Source organism: Geotrypetes seraphini, chromosome 3 (genome assembly GCF_902459505.1).
Source record: "Geotrypetes seraphini chromosome 3, aGeoSer1.1, whole genome shotgun sequence".
Taxonomy (NCBI): Eukaryota; Metazoa; Chordata; class Amphibia; order Gymnophiona; family Dermophiidae; genus Geotrypetes; species Geotrypetes seraphini.
Window position 1 is genome coordinate 120,336,746 of NC_047086.1, and position 18,762 is coordinate 120,355,507.

General features: G+C 43.6%; 1 protein-coding gene across 13 annotated transcripts in view; it reads right to left on the bottom strand.

Annotated features, from left to right (window-relative positions):
* Positions 1 to 18,762, bottom strand: part of PKHD1 (PKHD1 ciliary IPT domain containing fibrocystin/polyductin) — an 800,857-nt gene that overhangs the window by 117,075 nt on the left and 665,020 nt on the right. The gene's annotated exons all lie outside the window — the stretch shown is intronic.

The window sequence follows — 18,762 nt, forward strand, 5'->3', positions numbered from 1 at the left end:
TTTTTACTGAGCTCTATTAACACATTTTATGAGTTATTATTTATAATATTTTTTGTAGTGAGGTTTCTAGTATATGTGATTTAGGGAGTCCCTGCCACTTAGCTGATATTGGAGGGGGAAATTCCCCTGCCGTGATCGGCTGAGAGCGGCCGCGGTAAGGAACCACCATTCTTGACCTCAAGTCAGTTGGTAAGAGAGATGCCCACTCTCTTATGCCGGTGCCCCTCCCTCCACCCCGCTAACATCCCCTGCAGGAGGGATGCCCAATCCCTCCTGTCAGCTGACCCTCCTGTGGGCCTCCGAACATCCCCAGCAGAAGTGATGCCCAATTCTTCCTGCCAGCACCCCCCACTAACACTTCAACTCCCAAAACCCACCGGGACCCTTCTTCGTACCTTATAGTGGGAGGTTGGCCAGAGGGATGCTCACTCCCTCTGGCCAGCAGGCCCTCTCTTCTGAATGCCAGGCCTTCCCCTTCCTGGTGCATCCTGGGATGCATCGGGGAGGAGTCTAAGGCCCTGATTGGACTAGGTGCCTAAGGCCCCTCCCAAAGGAAGGGCTTCAGGCACCTGGGCCAACCAGAGTCTTAGGCCTCCTTCACAGTGCATTCTGGGATGCACTGGGAGTGGCCTAAGACTCCGATTGGCCAGATCTCTAATAATAATTTATTCTTATATACCGCCAGCCCATGAATGGTTCTAGGTAGTTCACAGCAGATAAGGCTGAACATCCAGCGAATATACAATTCAAAAAGATACATCAATTTCTAGAATGTACATAATACATGTTGTATTTAAAAAGCATTAGGAAGCTTGGGTTACAAATTTGTCAAATAGTTATGTCTTTAATAGTTTTCTAAAAAAAAAAATAATAATAATAGGATGAGACTCTTGGCATGATTTTGCCAAACCAGGCGTTCATTTTGGATGCCTGGAAAGAGAGAGTTCTCTTGAGAAATCACTTCAAATGACACGATTTGACAGTAGGATATGTGAATAACTGGACTCTACGTGTGGGCTTATTGGAGTGATTTAAAGAGAAATGGGAAACAAGTTAACCTGGGGACATACCAAAGATTGATTTGAAGCAAATACATGTGAATTTGAATAAAACTCTAGCCTCAATCGGTAGCCAGTGTAATTTTTGGTAATGACGAGTAACATGCTCCCAGTTTTTCAGACCAAAAATCAGTCGCACAGCAGTGTTTTGAACCACTCTTAGTTTTAAAGATTTTCTTATAGGCGTCCAGGTAGATTATATTACAATAATCAAGGATACTCAGTATCGATGACTGAACTAACAAACGAAAGGAAGCTGTATCAAAATATTTCTTAATGGTTCGGAGTTTCCAAAGAACTGAGAAACATTTCCTGAGTAACAAATCTGTGTGTTGTTCTAAGGTAAGGTGCCGATCTAAAGTCACTCCCAATATTTTTATGAACTGTTCTATACGATAGTCAAAACCATTCAAATGTATCATTGATTCTTTAATCTTGTCACTAGGACTTGCAAGAAAAAATTTAGTTTTTTTCAGGGTTCAGTTTTAATTTGAAATCAATCATCCAGAATTCATAATAATAATAATAACTTTATTTTTCTATACCGCCATAGTCAAACTGACTTCTAGGCGGTTCACATAGAAAGAAGGCTGGACAATCAGCGAATTACACAATGCAAGAAGAAGGAAGTTACATGATGATTAGGAAAGCATAGGGAAGGAATACATGAGAGAAAGAAGTTACATAATACATTGGGGCTATAAGGGGAAAGAATATCTGGAGAGGTCATCTGATTAGGCAAGGAATTTGTCAAATAGAGCGGTTTTAATTGATTTTCGGAATGTGTTGTAGGTCTGTCTGGCTTTATTTATGTGGTTTCCCAGCCAGGATTGCTGTCTGTTTGCTTGGAACATGAAGGTTCTGTCTAGGAAGGATTTGTATTTGCAGCCTGTGATCTTTGGGTATGCAAAGACGTTTTTGTTTCTGGTTGTACGTGTGGGGTTGTGCAGAGTGAAGTGTGTTTGCAGGTAGGAAGGTGCTAGGCCCCAGACTTGTTTGTAACAGATACATGCAAATTTGAACAGTATTCACGCCTCCATTGGTAGCCAGTGTAATTTTTTGTAATAGGGGCTGATGTGATCTTTTTTCCTCAGTCCGAAGATCAAGCGAACTGCAGTGTTCTGCACTAATCTTAATTTTTGTACTGTTTTTGGGGGGATACCCAGGTAGGCGATGTTGCAGTAATCTAGGGTAGATAGGATCAGCGATTGCACCAGTATCTGTTTCAGAATAGTTGCTATAAAATTTGTTATCTCAACTGTCAGACATGTTAGGGGGATGACTATAGTGATGTTGTCAGCATAAATATAAAACCTAAGATTTAAACTTTGCAAGAGGTTTCCCAATGATGCAAGGTAAATATTAAACAGGGTCGGAGATATAGGTGAGCCTTGAGGAACCCCACATATGTTTACCCAACGATAAGAGAGTTTATCATCTTTGAACACTTGGTACGATCCTCTGCCCAGGAAACCTCAGAACCAGTTCAGGACATTTGCCGAAATGCAAATAGATTCTAAGCAGTCAGTTAAAATAGTATGATCGACCAAATCAAAAGCGCTACTTAAATCAAGTTGCAAAATCAAAGCGCTTGTAATCTGACTAAATAATGTGTGGAGATAATCTAACAGGGAAGCCATGACTGTTTCGGTCCTGAAACCCGACCGAAAATCTGACTGGTTATCATATAATAAATTAAATTTATCTAAATAGGTAGTCAGTTCCAAGTTAACCAGACCCTCCAGCAATTTAGTAAACAAAGGAATGCTAGTAATAGGCCTATAATTAGAAGCCAAGGTAATAGATTCTTTGGAATTTTTGACAATTGGTGTAATCAATATCTGACCTAACTCCTCCGGAAAGGTCCCATTAGACAGTAAGGAGATAACCTAGTTGAAAAGTTTAAGCTTGAAAGTGACCGGGGCATCTTTCATGACGTTTGGGGGACAGCAGTCCAGTCTACAAAGAGTTTGCATACTTGTTGTAAACTTACAGAAGTTTGCCAGTTAGGAGCTGCAAACTTATCCTAGCACATATCAACTCTAGGGTCCTCTAAACTCTGAAAAACAGGGAAACTCAGATAATTGTTAGTAGAAGCTACTAGAGTAGTCCTCAATTTTTTGTACTTTGTTATTTAAAAAAATCTGCCAGCACATCTGCAGAGAGAGTGGATTCTTCTGTGGAACCGGTGAATATCTCTATATCATATGTCACTGACCAGTTTTAAAAAGGCTTCTACTATTAATAGATGGGTTACCTATCTTTTGAGCGTTAAAAGCTAGACATTTCTCTTTAATCAGATTTTATATTTTATTTTTAACCTCCAGGCCACCTTGTGTTCCATGTCTCCCAATTTTACCCACTGTCTTTCCAGTTTTCTTAATTTCCTTTTTATAACTAGCAAGTCTGTATCAAACCACCTATCTAAGTTTCTTTGTCTCTTTATTCTCAATTTAATGGGGGCCATTTAATTTAGAATCTGGGTATTAATATTTGTCCAGGAATCCACAAAATTGATATCATCGTTTGGGTTTGAAATGATGTCATAATGAGACCAAAATTCAACTGGGTTGATCAAACCTCTGCTAGCTTGGAATTTAATATTTCTTTTATTTTCTTTAGTTTTTGCTTGGGTTCTTTTTATTTGCCAATTGAATTCAAAATTACATAATCAGTGGTCTGACCATAAGGACTCAGACCATTTAGCTTGCATCCAACAAATCCTAGGATTAAATAATTCTTTATAACAAAAAGTGACCAAATCTAACTGGTGACCTTTTTGGTGGGTCTTTTCAGAAGCAGTTTGGAATAAACCTAATCTATTATAATAAAACGCTAAGTGCGCATGCGCACTCCTACCTGCGTGTTCCATGATCCGTATGTCCGTGGCAAGCAGGAGTGCACATGCGGTCTTGCCGGCTCCCCCCCTCACAGTAAGTAATTTCTTCGTCGGTACCCACCCCCCCCATGGCACCCCTCCTCGAAGCACCTGAACCCCCATTGACCCTCCCATCTCTTCCTGCCTTCTGACCGGCTCACTTAGTCCCTTGCCGCCCCCCTTCCCTTCCCACAGTCCCGACAAACCTGCCGACTCCAGCAGTGATGATGTCATCAGGGACGTGCCAGAGTAAATCAGGGCAGTAGAAGGCCCCAAAGCAGCGTGTGTAGAGTGCTGCGGACGCTGCTTGAGTTGGCAGGTTTGTCAGGACCACGGGAAGGGAAAGGGGAGCTGCAAGGGACTAAGGGAGCCAGCCAGATCGCGGGAAGGGGAAAGGGAGGTAGGGGAAAATGCTGCTGCTGCACAAGGGAAGTGGTGTGGGGGGAGGGAAATGGAGGGGGAGGGAATGCTGCTGCAGCTGCTGTACAGGGAAGTGGGGGGAGGGAAATGCTGTTGCTGCACAGGGATGTGGGGAGGGGAGGGAAATGCTGTTGCTGCTGCTGCACAGATAAATGGAGGGGGAGGGATAGAAGGAAAGAAAGACAGTGGGAGGGAGACAGAAAGAAAAGAAGAAAGACACAGGGGCAGGGAGAGACACAAAAAGGCAGACAGGCAAAGGGGGCCAGGGTGAGAGACAGATAGAAAGAAAGACAGACAGACATATATTCTAGCACCCGTAATGAGCTTAAATACTAGTAAATAAATAAATGACCAGAAATCTTTCATTTCTGTTTGATCTACCTGTTCATGATGAATGCTAATATCGCCAATCAGTAAATTATAACAACCCACTATTGAGTTAATAAAAATTCATAAAAATCCTCCTTGCTAGAGTCCATTTTCTAGGCAGGATATAAAACAAAGTGATTATTAAGGCATCATCTAATAGATTGGACGTTAATTTACAAGATAGAATAGAAGTGGATTTCAAGTTTAAAATAGTAATATCTAAAGAATCTCTAAAAATGATGGCTAATCCTCCGCCCCTTCCCTTACTTCTGGCCAAGGATATAAGTTTAAAACTTAAAGGGAGGCATTCTCTAATGATGATATCACTATCTGACACCAACCATGTTTCTGTTAATAAAACAAAATCAAAATTAGATTCCTTCAACCATTCTTTTACCAGCTGGGACTTATTTCTGATGGATCGTATATTTAAGTATGAACAGCAGAACATTTGATATCGACTTTATTAAATGATTTGGACCCTTGAGGAAGGCGTGTTAGCCGAAACATGGCCCATGTTGGGTCCGTTTTACCTCTGTATATGATCCATGTGGACAAGGTTTATTTTGTTTGAAAACACATTTGAAGAAATAAAAGGAAAGTGAAGAACATTGTGTTTTCCACAGTTTGTTTTTCTTTAGATTTCTCTTTTTCCTGTGATACATTGGTCTTCTTGCTTTTCCTTTTGACTATTCTGGAAGAAAGGCAGGTAAGAGGGTATATGATTGAGACATTTAAATATATTGATGCCAGTAATGTACAGGAGGTGAGCCGTTTTCAAATAGAAAAAAAACAAACTCCAGAATAACAGGACATAGGATGAAGTTAAGAGGTTATAGGCTCAGGAGTAATCTAAGGAAATTCTTTTTTATGGAAAGGATGGAAAAATCCATAGTCTGTTATTGAGACAGACATGGGGAAATCCACTGCTTGTCCTGGATCGGTAGCATGGAATGTTTCTACTTTTGGGGTTTTTGCGAGGTACTAGTAACATGGATTGCCCACCATGAGGATGGGCTATTGGGATAGAATGAACCATTGGTCTGACCAAATAAGACTATTCTTATGTTCTTATGTGGTAGAGACAATGACAGTGTCTGAATTTAAAAAAGCATGGGACAGGCTTGACTTGGAGGGAAGAAAGGCACCACCCAGTCATGCAAAATTTTGAGGGTCCCCAATTTCACAAGATACCATGAGCCCCAGTTAAGCTGAGCTGGTATTCTAATACAATACATTGGTACCTTGGTTTACGAGCATAATTCTTTCCAGAAGTATGCTCGTAAACTAAAATACTCGTATAGCAAAGCGAGTTTCCCCATAGGAAATAATGGAAACTTGCTTTGATACGTTCCCACCCCCCAACCACCCAAGGCCAGCGGCACTGTTCTATTACCCCCCCCAAGAACCGGCATTGCTCCCCTGAAGGCCCCCCCCCCGCCGCGACCTGAAGTCCCCCAGACCCACCCGAACCTGCTTCTTACTATCAGCTCGGCTTCGGCATGTCCTGTGCGTTGGTGCCGGTGCCCAGAGATCGGCCTCCTCTTCTGTGCTGGGCCTTGAGCATCTGCGCACAGGACATGCCGGTGCCAGTGCCGAGGCCGAGCTGAAAGTAAGAAGCGGGTTCGGGTGGGTCTGGGGAACTTCAGATCGCGGTGGTGGGGTGCCGGATCGCAGCAGGGGGGATGCCTGATCGCAGGGGGAGGGTTCCAGATTGCGGGGGGGAGGGTGTCGGATCGCGGGGGTGGGGGCACTCGTAAATCGAGCCAGGCTCGGTTTCCGAGGCACCGATTTTGCGAATGTTTTGCTCATCTTGCAAAACACTCGCAAACTGGTGCACTCGTAAACCGATATACCACTGTATCTTATTCCTCTCATTCCAAACAGGTAAGCAAACAATGAATCTTTTTTAAAAACTTTATATTTATAGTGAATTTTCAATATTACAACCTAAAATCTATGGGAAAATACAAAAGCAATCAATAATTAAAATATCATCATATCATCAGAGATGAGCGTATCCAGAGGACCAACGAATGGCTACACGGATGGTGCAGGGAGATGAACTTCGGATTCCTGAACCATGGTGACTACAGGGACTTCAGGGACCCGATGGACTTCATCTAACCAGCAGGGGTAAGAACGTCTTCGGACACCGACTAGCCCATCTGCTTTGAAGGGCTTTAAACTAGGTAAGTTGGGGGAGGGTACCTGTGCAGTAGGTAACTATCCTGAGGATGAAAGTCACAGCTCCACTTCTGAGTCCGAGGTAAGTGCTCACTTTGCTAACAATTCCAAGTCCGAGGTAAGTACTCACATTGCAAATAATTCTGAGTCCATGATAAATACTCACATTGCAAACAATTCATTAGGGGCCACACTAACTCGGATGGGAAACTCCCCACAGGGTCCTAGCAATCACAAGGCATGGAGGGCTATGTATGTCAATGCACACAGTTTAGGCAATAAAATTCTGGAACTGGAGACCGAAATAATAAATGCTGACCTAGATGTGGTGCCGAAAGTTGGTTCACGGACTCTCATGGGTGGGATATGGCTATACTGGGTTACAACTTACTTCATCAAGACAGAGAGGGCAAGTTAGGAGGAGGGGTAGTGCTATACACTAGGGAGGACATTAAAACTATGAGAATCACGGAGGTCAAGTACACCGGGGAATCCCTCTGGGTAAACCTAGCCAGAGGCAAAGAAAAGTGTCTATATCTTGGTATAATATACAGACCACCAAGACAGCTGGAAAACAAAGACTTAGAATTAATCAAAAACATAGAGAATATCACTTTAAGGGGGGACACTTTACTGCTAGGGGACTTCAACATACCGATGCAGATTGGAACACGCTCACAGCGACAACCAGCGCCAGCAGAAGGCTATTATCCACCATTAAAGGAGCACAACTCAAACAACTGGTATTGGAGCCCACTAGGGCACAGGCAATACTGGACCTGGTACTCACCAATGGAGAAAGCATATCGGAGGTCTCGGTAGGTGATAAGTTAGCCTCCAGTGACCACAACATGGTATGGTTCAACCTCAGGAAAGATTTCACTAGATCCAGCACGACAACAAGAGTACTCAACTTTCGAGGTGCTGACTTCAAACGCATGGGAGATTTCATCCATCACGCACTACAGATCCAAGCTGTGACCGATAATGTGGAGGATATGTGGTCAACCTTGAAATCTACCTTACATGTAGCAACGAACCGATACATAAAATCAGCAAACAAACAATGGTTCACCGCAGAGATCTCAGATCTCGTTAAAGAAAAGAAACTAGCATTCATTTCCTACAAACATTCAGAGACAAGGGAGGCTAAATTGGAATACATGGCCAAGTCTACAGCGGTGAAAGCGGCAGTCAGAGAGGCCAAGCATCGAGCTGAATTAAACCTAGCAAGGAACATCAAGAAGGGCGACAAATCCTTCTTCAGGTATATTAGTGACAGAAAAAGAAACACTGATGGGATAGTGTGCCTTAGGAAATCAGATGGGAAGTATGTAGAATCAGATTCAGACAAAGCCAAACTACTAAATGAATACTTCTGCTCGGTCTTCACCTGCGAGGCACCGGGGTCCGGTGCACAGTTGCAGGCAAAGCAAAGTTCAGAAGACCCATTTTGGGATTTTGAGTTTACTTCCGGAGACGTCTACGATGAATTATCAAGACTCAAGGTGAACAAAGCAATGGGGCCGGACAATCTACATCCCAGGGTGCTCAGTGAGCTCAGGGACGTCCTGGCGGAACCGTTATCCGTACTCTTCAATCTGTCCCTGAGCATGGGAATAGCCACCTTGGACTGGAAAACAGCTAATGTCGTTCCTCTGCACAAAAAGGGTTGAAGGACAGAGGCTGCGAATTACAGACCGGTGAGTCTCACATCGGTAGTGAGTAAACTTATGGAAACACTCATCAAATGCAAATTAGACATGATACTAGACGAGGAGGAACTAAGCGATCCCCATCAACATGGATTCACCAAGGGTAGGTCCTGTCAATCCAATCTCATCAGTTTCTTTGACTGGGTAACAAGGAAACTAGATTTGGGAGAGTCCCTGGACGTCGTGTACTTGGACTTCAGCAAAGCTTTTGATAGCATCCCCCACCGCAGGCTATTGAGCAAGATGAAATCGATGGGATTAGGGGAAACATTTTACAGCATGGGTCCACGATTGGCTGAGTGTAGACTTCATAGGGTGGTGGTTATGGTACCATCTCTAAAACGTTGGAGGTGACCAGTGGGGTAGCCGCAGGGCTCGGTTTTGGGCCCGATCCTTTTCAACATATTCATAAGAGACATGACTCAGGGGCTTCAAGGTAAAATAGCATTATTCGCCGATGATGCCAAACTATGTAACATTGTGAGTAATGACAGTCTGTCCGACAGCATGACGCAAGACCTGCTTTTATTGGAACATTGATCCTCGACCTGGCAGCTTAGCTTCAACGCTAACAAATGCAAGGTCATGCACCTTGGCAACAATAATCCGTGCAGAACGTACACATTGAAGAGTGAAACCTTAGCAAGGACTGCAGCAGAATGGGATTTGGGGGTGATCATCAGTGAAGACATGAAAACAGCCAATCAAGTGGAGAAGGCTTCATCTAGGGCTAGGCAAATGCTGAGTTGTATCCGGAGAAGCTTTGTTAGTCGGAAGCCCGACGTCCTAATGCCTTTGTACAGAACCATGGTGAGGCCTCATCTGGAGTACTGCGTACAATTCTGGAGGCCACATTACCATAAAGATGTGCTGAGAGTCGAGTCGGTACAGCGAATGGCCACCAGGATGGTCTCGGGGCTCAAAGATCTATCATATGAAAAAAGGCTGAACGAATTGCGGCTATACTCTCTCGAAGAACGTAGGGAGAGAGGAGACATGATTGAGACGTTTAAGTATGTCACTGGTCGTATCAAGGTAGAAGATGATATTTTCCTTCTTAGAGGACCCTTGGCCACAAGAGGACACTCGCTGAAAATAAAGGGCTGGAAGTTTCATGGCGACACCAGGAAATACTTCTTCACCGAAAGAGTGGTTGACAGCTGGAATAAGCTCCCAGTACAGGTAATCGAGGCCAGCACCGTGCCAGATTTTAAGAACAGATGGGATGCTCATGTCGGATCTCTACGAGGGAAAAGGTCATCAGAGAGCGATTAACTATGGGGGTGGGTCAATGGAGTAGGCAGACTCAATGGGCCTCGGCCTTTTTCTGCTGTCACTTTCTATGTTTCTATATAAAAAAGTTTTCTAATTTTTTATGAAACCTTATCAGGGGTGTCCAATGTCGGTCCTCGAGGGCCGCAATCCAGTCGGGTTTTCAGGATTTCCCCAATGAATATGCATGAGATCTATGTGCATGCACTGCTTTCAATGCATATTCATTGGGGAAATCCTGAAAACCCGACTGGATTGCGGCCCTCGAGGACCGACATTGGACACTCCTGCCTTAAGTGATTGATATCAGTCCTAATGTAAACAGGTATTTTCAAATTGTAAGGGCAGCATAAGCAAATGTTAAAAGCAACCAATTTCATGGCCTTTCTCTGATGTATAGATTCTGTATCATTTAACCATCCCCCCTTCCCTTTTTATGAAGCTGCATTAGGCATTTTTATTGTCAGCCACAGTGGTAAAAGCTCTGATGATCACAGAATTCCTATGAGCGTCAGAGCTAATACCACCGCGGCCGGCGATAAAAAAAAGCCTAACGCAGCTTTATAAAAGGGGGCTTAAATCTGTTGTTCAGCTTCAATATTAATTATATGAACTGGAGGCATTTATAGCTGGACATTATCTTGTGACTTTTTTTTTTCTTTTCCATGATTTACGCATGCCAAAAATCCACAGCATGCAGAGCCCAGAGAGATTCACAGCTCTTCCAGTATCAAACAAATCACTCAAGCTAACTCTGATTGAATCAGGAACTCACTGCTGTGCTTGAGTCTGTAATGAACTCTGTGGGGTAGATGAGATGCAAAAATTACACACCTGCTCTAACCAAAGTTAGACTACATATTTAGCACATAATCAAAGGAAATAATGCAACAGAGACACAGCTAGCAATCATTTCCTAAAGGAAGAGATTAATAGAGCAGAGGCATAGCCAGGCCTTAAATTTTGGGTGGGCCACTGGACAAACTGTGTGGGCACATGTGGTCTCCACATCCCCTCCACCCAGGCCAACTCAAAGCATTAGAAATATCTAAACTAGTGGGGATCCCCAAGCTCCATCAACTGCAAGGGTCCTCCAGTGGCAAGAACTCCTCCCTCTCCCGCTTGCTCCAGCCCATGGCTCTATCTGTGCACTGCCCCTGCCCATGCTCAGTTTTTACACTTGCACAAAACTGATCATGTGTAGCAAGGGGAGGCTAGCACAATGCAGTGCTTGGACAGGTCTGCAGGCTGGAGCAAGTGGGAGAGGGAGGAGTTCTTACCACCAGATGATCCTTGTAACTGGTGAGGCTTGAGGATCCTCCACCAGCCATAACAAAGGTATGAGAATTTGGGTGGGCTTGAGCCTAAGCCACTGTAATAAAGTAGGCTCCTTCTGTAAGTCAGTTACACTCTAAACCAGGGATCTCAAAGTCCCTCCTTGAGGGCCGCAATCCAGTCAGGTTTTCAGGATTTCCCCAATGAATATGCATTGAAAGCAGTGCATGCACATTGATCTCATGCATATTCTTTGGGGAAATCCTGAAAACCCGACTGGATTGCAGCCCTCAAGGAGGGACTTTGAGACCCCTGCTCTAAATCATTCAAACAGTATAAATTAGCTCTCTTTTTGACACAGTTTCTTGTGTAAAGCATGTAACCAAGGTCCCTGCGCTATCTGCCTGCAGTTTCCTGTGTTCTGCAGTAGACAGGTTACTAACACTTTCAAGCTTCTGGAAGTTTCCTAGGCTACAACCTTCAGATTCTGGAATCAATGTTTTAGTTATTGTGTGAATGGCTCATATCAAAAAAGACAACTGTTCCCTAAACCCTGAGATAAACTCTCTTGCACCCCAATATTCACCAGAGACTAGTCGGTGTTCAGTAACCATAGAAACATAGAAAGATGACGGCAGATAAGGGCTATAGCCCATCAAGTCTGCCCACACTATTGACCCACCCTTTTAAGTCTACTGACCCCCTTAAGTATAATTGTAATTTTACTGCCACTCTACTGACCCACTCTTTCAATTCTATACCCTAGTGACCTTATTCCTTGGCAAGACCCTCGTAGGGATCCCACATAGGTATCCCATTTGTTCTTGAAGTCTGGGATGCTGCGTGCCTCGATCACCTGCACTGGAAGCTTGTTCCAATGCTCAATCACTCTCTCTGTGAAGAAGTACTTCCTGGCGTCTCCATGAAACTTCCCTCCCCTGAGTTTGAGCAGATGTCCTCTTGTGGTCGAGGGTCCTTTGAGAAGAAAGATATCATCTTCCACCTCGACCCGTCCCGTGATGTACTTAAATGTCTCAATCATGTCTCCCCTCTCCCTACGCTCTTCGAGAGTGTAGAGCTGCAATTTGTTCAGTCTTTCTTCGTACGAGAGACCCTTTAGCCCCGAGACCATCCTGGTGGCCATCCGTTGAACCGATTCAATTCTGAGCACATCTTTACGGTAATGCAGCCTCCAGAATTGCACACAGTATTCCAGATGAGGTCTCACCATGGCTCTGTACAATGGCATCATGACTTCAGGCTTCCTGTTGACAAAGCTTCTCTTGATACAACCTATCATCTGCTGTGCTTTAGATGAAGCCTTCTCCACTTGAGTGGCAGCTTTCATGTCTGCACTGATGATTACTCCTAAGTCTCGTTCTGCCGTAGTCCTGGTTAAAGTTTCTCCATTCAAGGTGTAAGTTCTGCATGGATTTCCGTTACCGAGATGCATGACCTTACATTTCTTGGCGTTGAATCCCAGCTGCCAGATCGAGGACCAACTTTCTAAAGTACGCAGGTCATGCTCCATAGTGTCCTGTAGATTGTAGCTGTTTACTGAGAGGCTATTTGCTGAGAGGCTGGATAAACTGGGGCTCTTCTCTCTGGAAAAGAGGAGGCTCAGGGGGGATATGATAGAGACCTTCAAAATACTTAGGGGCATAGAGAGGGTGGACAGGGACAGGTTCTTCAGACTAAAAGGGACGACAGGTACGAGGGGGCACTCAGAGAAACTGAAGGGAGATAGGTTCAAATCAAATGCAAGGAAGTTTTTCTTCACCCAAAGGGTCGTGGACAAATGGAATGCGCTCCCGGAGGAAGTGATCCTGCAGAGTACAGTACAGGGATTCAAACAGGGATTGGACAGATTCCTGAGGGAAAAGGGGATCGTGGGGTACTGAGGGAGGTGCTGGGGTGTTGCATAAGTATAGACAGCTCACCAGGTCGTGCAGGTGCAAGGCCGGAGGGTTAGGACATTGATGGGAAGATAGGACTTCGATGAGAAACCTAGGGGGCAAGGGGGCCCCTTCTGGTGATTAAGGCAGGTCATGACCTGTTGGGCCGCCGCGAGGGCGGACTGCTGGGCGGGATGGACCTCTGGTCTGACCCGGCAGAGGCACTGCTTATGTTCTTATGTTCTTATGTACTGTATTGCTAGTTTGGCGTCATCAGCGAATAAGGTTACCTTACCTTGAAGCCCTTGAGTCAGATCCCCAATGAATATGTTGAAGAGGAGTGGGCCCAGGACTGAACCCTGCGGCACTCCGCTTGTCACCTCTGGCATTTTAGAGAGGGTACCGTTAACCACCACCCTCTGAAGTCTGCCACTAAGCCAATCTTTAACCCATGCAGTTAGAGTCTCTCCTAACCCCATCGATTCCATCTTGTTCAGCAGCCTGCAGTGTGGAACGCTGTCAAAGGCCTTGCTGAAGTCTAGGTATACGACATCCAAGGACTCCCCCGATTCCAGCCTTCTTGTTACCCAGTCAAAGAAGCTGATAAGATTGGACTGGCAGGACCTACCCTTGGTGAATCCATGTTGACTGGGATCCCGGAGATTTCCCTCATTCAAGATCGTATCTAATTTATGTTTAATTAGTGTTTCCATGAGTTTACACACTATCGAGGTGAGACTCACCGGTCTATAGTTCACAGCCTCAGCCTTGCAACCCTTTTTATACAGAGGAACGACGTTGGCTGTTTTCCAGTCCAACGGAACTTTCCCCGTACTTAGTGAGAGATTGAAGAGCACTGCCAACGGTTCCGCCAGAACATCTCTCAATTCTCTGAGCACTCTTGGGTGTAAATTGTCCGGTCCCATGGCCTTGTTTACCTTGAGCCTTGTCAGTTCGCTGTAGACGTCTCCAGGTGTGAACTCAAAATTCTGAAATGGTTCTTCCATGCCTTGTTTTGCCTTCAACTGTGGTCCATGTCCCGGTGCTTCGCCGGTGAAGACTGAGCAGAAATATTCATTTAGTAGTTCGGCTTTTTCGGAATCCGCCACCGCATAGTTTCCGTCCGGTCGTCTAAGGCATACTATACCATCTGTGTTCCTTTTCCTATCGCTAATATACCTAAAGAAGGATTTGTCCCCTTTTTTAATGTTTTTTTGCCAGCGTTTCTTCTACTCTAAGTTTGGCCTCCCTAACTGCTGTTTTGACCGCTGCAGACCTGGTCTTATATTCTACTTTAGTTTCTCTTCTCTGCGTACGTTTGTAGGAAAGAAATGCTTTTTTCTTCTCCTTAATGAGGTGCGAGATCTCCTCAGTGAACCATTGGGGTTTATTGTTTCTTTGCCGTTTATCTACTGATTTTATGTAACGATTAGTTGCTTCATGTATGGATGATTTCAGGTACGACCACATAGTTTCCACATTACCGGTCTCTGCTTGGTCCTGCAGCGTCTGATGAATGAAATCTTCCATGCGTGCGAAGTCGGTGTCCCGGAATTTGAGTACCTTTGTTTTTGTGATTGATTTAGGGAATCCTTTCCCAAGGTTGAACCATACCATGTTATGGTCGCTGGAGGCTAGCTTATCTCCTACCGAGACCTCTGAGACGCTTTCCCCGTTGGTGAGTACCAGGTCGAGGATCGCCTGGGCCCTAGTGGGCTCCGTTACCATCTGTCTGAGATGTACTCCCTTTATGGAGGTCAAAAGTCTCCTGCTGCTGCTGGTTATTGCTGAAAATGTGTTCCAGTCTGCATCAGGCATGTTGAAGTCCCCTAGCAGTACAGTGTCGCCCCGTAGAGTGATATTCTCTATGTCTTCAATTAATTCTGCGTCCATGTCTTCCAGTTGTCTTGGGGGTCTGTATACCACTCCAAGATACAGGCATTTTTTGCCACCTCTTGCCAGGTTTACCCAGAGGGACTCCCCGGTATACTTGACATCTGTGATCCTGGTGGTTTTGATGTCCTCTTTAATGTATAGTGCTACCCCTCCACCTAACCTGCCCTCTACTTTATGTCTTAATTGTACTGTAGCATATAATTATATTTATAGGAAAATAAACCAGTATATTAACCATCAAAGAGACATTAGTTTAATGCATCCAAAGTAGTTGCCGTCATGGAAATCCTAGCCAGGATGCACTAGTTGCTATCCCAGGCAAAATGCCAAAAATAAAATACATAGTAAACCAAAGGTCTAAACTGTTCAAAAACAGAGAAAGCACTATAGAGTGTATGCACAATCCAATTGGCACTGTAATGGAAGTTCAATCTTTAACTTAGGGTAAAAACTTCCCAATCATGCTTGGTCTGTGCTCTTTGAGGGAAACAACCCTTTCAGGATACTTCTTGGCTTGACTTTTTTTGCTAAGCTCACTGGTGCCACATTAAGTTCACCTACTTGTCCCAGTCACTGAATGAAATCTGTCCAGGTGAATTGTAAGGATTTTTTTTACATGTTGCTTTGTTTTAGAGGTCCCTCTGTGCTTGTCATTGCTCTCAGGAAGACAATAACTCAACTCTGTCCCCAGAAGGTGCCCAGTTCACAGCACCACTTCCAATCACTATCTTGTCTCTCTGCCTCTCTTTCTCTCTCACTGCTTCAGAGGTATCTCAGAGATCTAGTAACACATGGAAGTTATCCCTGCCACTGTTGGCAGGATCAGAATGAATCCAGCTACTTCCTGTGAGTTCCGATAGCATGATCTAACTGAATCCAGACCAAGAATTGCTATTAGCTGCCTGCATATTCTGCTTGAGTCCCCCGATAAACAGCACCGCCTCTGGTTCAGTCTTTACTCCAACCAGGGAAAGGAAATTCCAGAACTTGGCAAGGTTAATGCTCATTTCTGTATAAACTCAAGGGGAATGAAACCTCCTTCTAATGAGACCCTCAGAAGCAGAACACAAGACAAATAGGAGGAAATATTTTTTCACTCAAAGAATAGTTAAGCTCTGGAACTTATTACTGGTGAATGATCCAGTTAGCATACCTGGGTTTAAAGAAAGGTTTGGACAAGTTCCTGGAGGAAAATTCCACAATCTGCTGTTGAGCCAGTCATAGGAGAAGTCATTGCTTGCCCTGGGATTGGTAGCATAAAATGTTGTTACTATTTGGGTTTCCACCAGGTGCTTGTAACCTGGATAGGATACTGGGCTAGAAAAACCAACAGATCTGACCCAGTATGGCTATTCTTATGCTTTTATGACAACTACCGCTTTTCAGACCATAAGACGCACCCACCTGTAGAGGAGGAAAAACCAAGAAAAAAAATTTGGTTCAGAATTTTTTTTCTTCTTGGTTTTTCCTCCTCTATACATAGGTGCAACTGGTGGTCTGGTGCTAGGAAGCCCGCAGTCCGAAGCAGCCTGCAACCCAAAGCCAGGAACAGCCCGAAGAAGCAGCCTGCAGCCCGAAACCGCTCACAGCCCGAAGAAGCAGCCTGCAGTCCAAAGAAGCCCACAGCCTGAAGTACATCTTATGGTCTGAAAAATATGGTAAGTGATATTCTAATCTAATCTGTGATTTTTGAGTCGCTCTAAAGCCTAATGGGGTTCAAGGCAATTTACAATCCAAGAGAAGTATAATGGGATTTGGAATACATAGAAGTTATAAAGCAAGCAACATATAATGATTAGATGGGATTCAGTTATATAAGGGCTGTTTTTTTTCTCCAAAATACATTAAGGGGCCCTTTTACTATTTTGCACTAAGAATTGGCTGTGCGTTTTAACATGAGACTTTTTCACATCCCCAAAATAGATCTTTTTCCTTTTTTTTCTTTTTGTAGGTCCTGTGTTAATTTTTCCATTAGTGTGCAAGACCGTAAAAATATTAATGTGGGAGTGCTTACCACCTTTTATTTAGGAGGCAAGTGCTTCTGCTCTGAGTTAGCGCACATTAATATGAACATGCTAGGTAAGTGGATAATACTTCCATGTCTAATGCCTAATCCCCCCTCCCCCAATATATATATTTTTTAAGTAAATGGTGCACCATTAGCCACATGGGATTAACGCGGTTTGGTAAAAAGGTCCATGAGACCTCAAAGGTAACTGCTTAGAATTTGTTCAGCACCATGGCTTCTATACTGGTTCCATTCTTCCCATCTAATGCAATTTACTTCCCTAAGGGTTAGCTATTCAACTTGTTATTCAAAGTTTAAGTACTACTGAAAATGTATATTCCAAATATAAAGATCTACTAAAACATACTTTGTTTCCTTTCTTGTGTATTAGAAACACTGCATTCCCAAAGGGAAAATATGTGTTTTTAAAATCTACTTTAACTTTTTACATTTTATCTTTAAGTTATCAGAGCAGGTTATGGTTGTTGTTTTTTAAAGACACACTCGGTTCCTTTTCTACTTCACCTTGTCACAGTTTGTGACTGCAGAGCCCACATCGCATGTCTAAACAAAGCACCACCGCTCACAGCTTAATTTAAAACCAGAAGCTTCAAACAGCAATCTTTTATAAATGCAATTCTTGGCTTTCACCATAAAATGATAAAGCTATCACCTCGCTGCCATCTGTTTCAAACTGTACGCTAATTTCAACGGATGCCAGAACTAAAAATGAATGTGGTTGTGCCATGTACTGCTCTGAGCTGTGGATATAATGAGATTTGAATGGGAAGTCCCGGACGCAATAAATCTGTGCCATATGTGACCATTTCCTGTGTCAGTTTCGTTCTCATAACCAGTGGAAGCCTTTTTTTTTCCTTTCATGACCCCACACCATGACTCTGAAATCTTTCATGGCTGCTTATGGGCCTCAGGCCTTTCTACAGCACTTGCATAAATAAATGAATTTGACAGCAAACATCATAACACTTAGAGTAATATGTGCTCACCACAAGTGCCTGTACTATACACTGGAGAAATAGATAGGAAAAAAATTGTTTTTTAAAAAATCATAAACAAAGAGCTGGTCCCTTGACAAGTGCTGAAAGAATTAGTCAAATAAACTTGAAATACAAAACAACTCATGTTGCCAGATCTTATTACTAACCAAAATTTTCCTAACATCTCCAGCAAAGCATGGAAAGATAAGTTGTCCTCAACTTCAGGAAAAAAAAAAAAACATGTGTTGAAAGATCACTCAAAATGCTAAAGTTTGGATCAGTCCATTTTCACATCCATATTAGAAATAGTCGTTACTTTGTGAGAAAAAAAAAACTCCACAGAGACAAGTTTCCCAATAAGATTTGCGTGGAAAGTCATTGTGAAGCATTATACCTTAAACATTACATTATCAATGGATGGAGAAATTGAAAATGGAAACTCATCTTCAGATTAGAAGAGTATAGGGCTGACATTCAGACCGTGGGAAGCAGGCTGGCTAACTTCCATGGCGCTCACAGCAGATATTCAATAGCAGGCTGTTTCCAGTGACCAGCATTGGATATCCGGAGGGGGGGGGGGGGGGGTTGGCTGGCATAAACTTAATTGGTTAATTCAATATTCAGCACCGGTTGGTTAAGTTCATAGTAGCCAAAGACAGGACTGCTATTTGCATAGCCTGATTTGGCCATGGAACTTGATTGGCCAGGGCTGAAAATTGCCAGTTAACATGCAATATAGACGGTTACACTTTAACCACTGACAGGGAATATTCAGCAGAGATAACCAATTA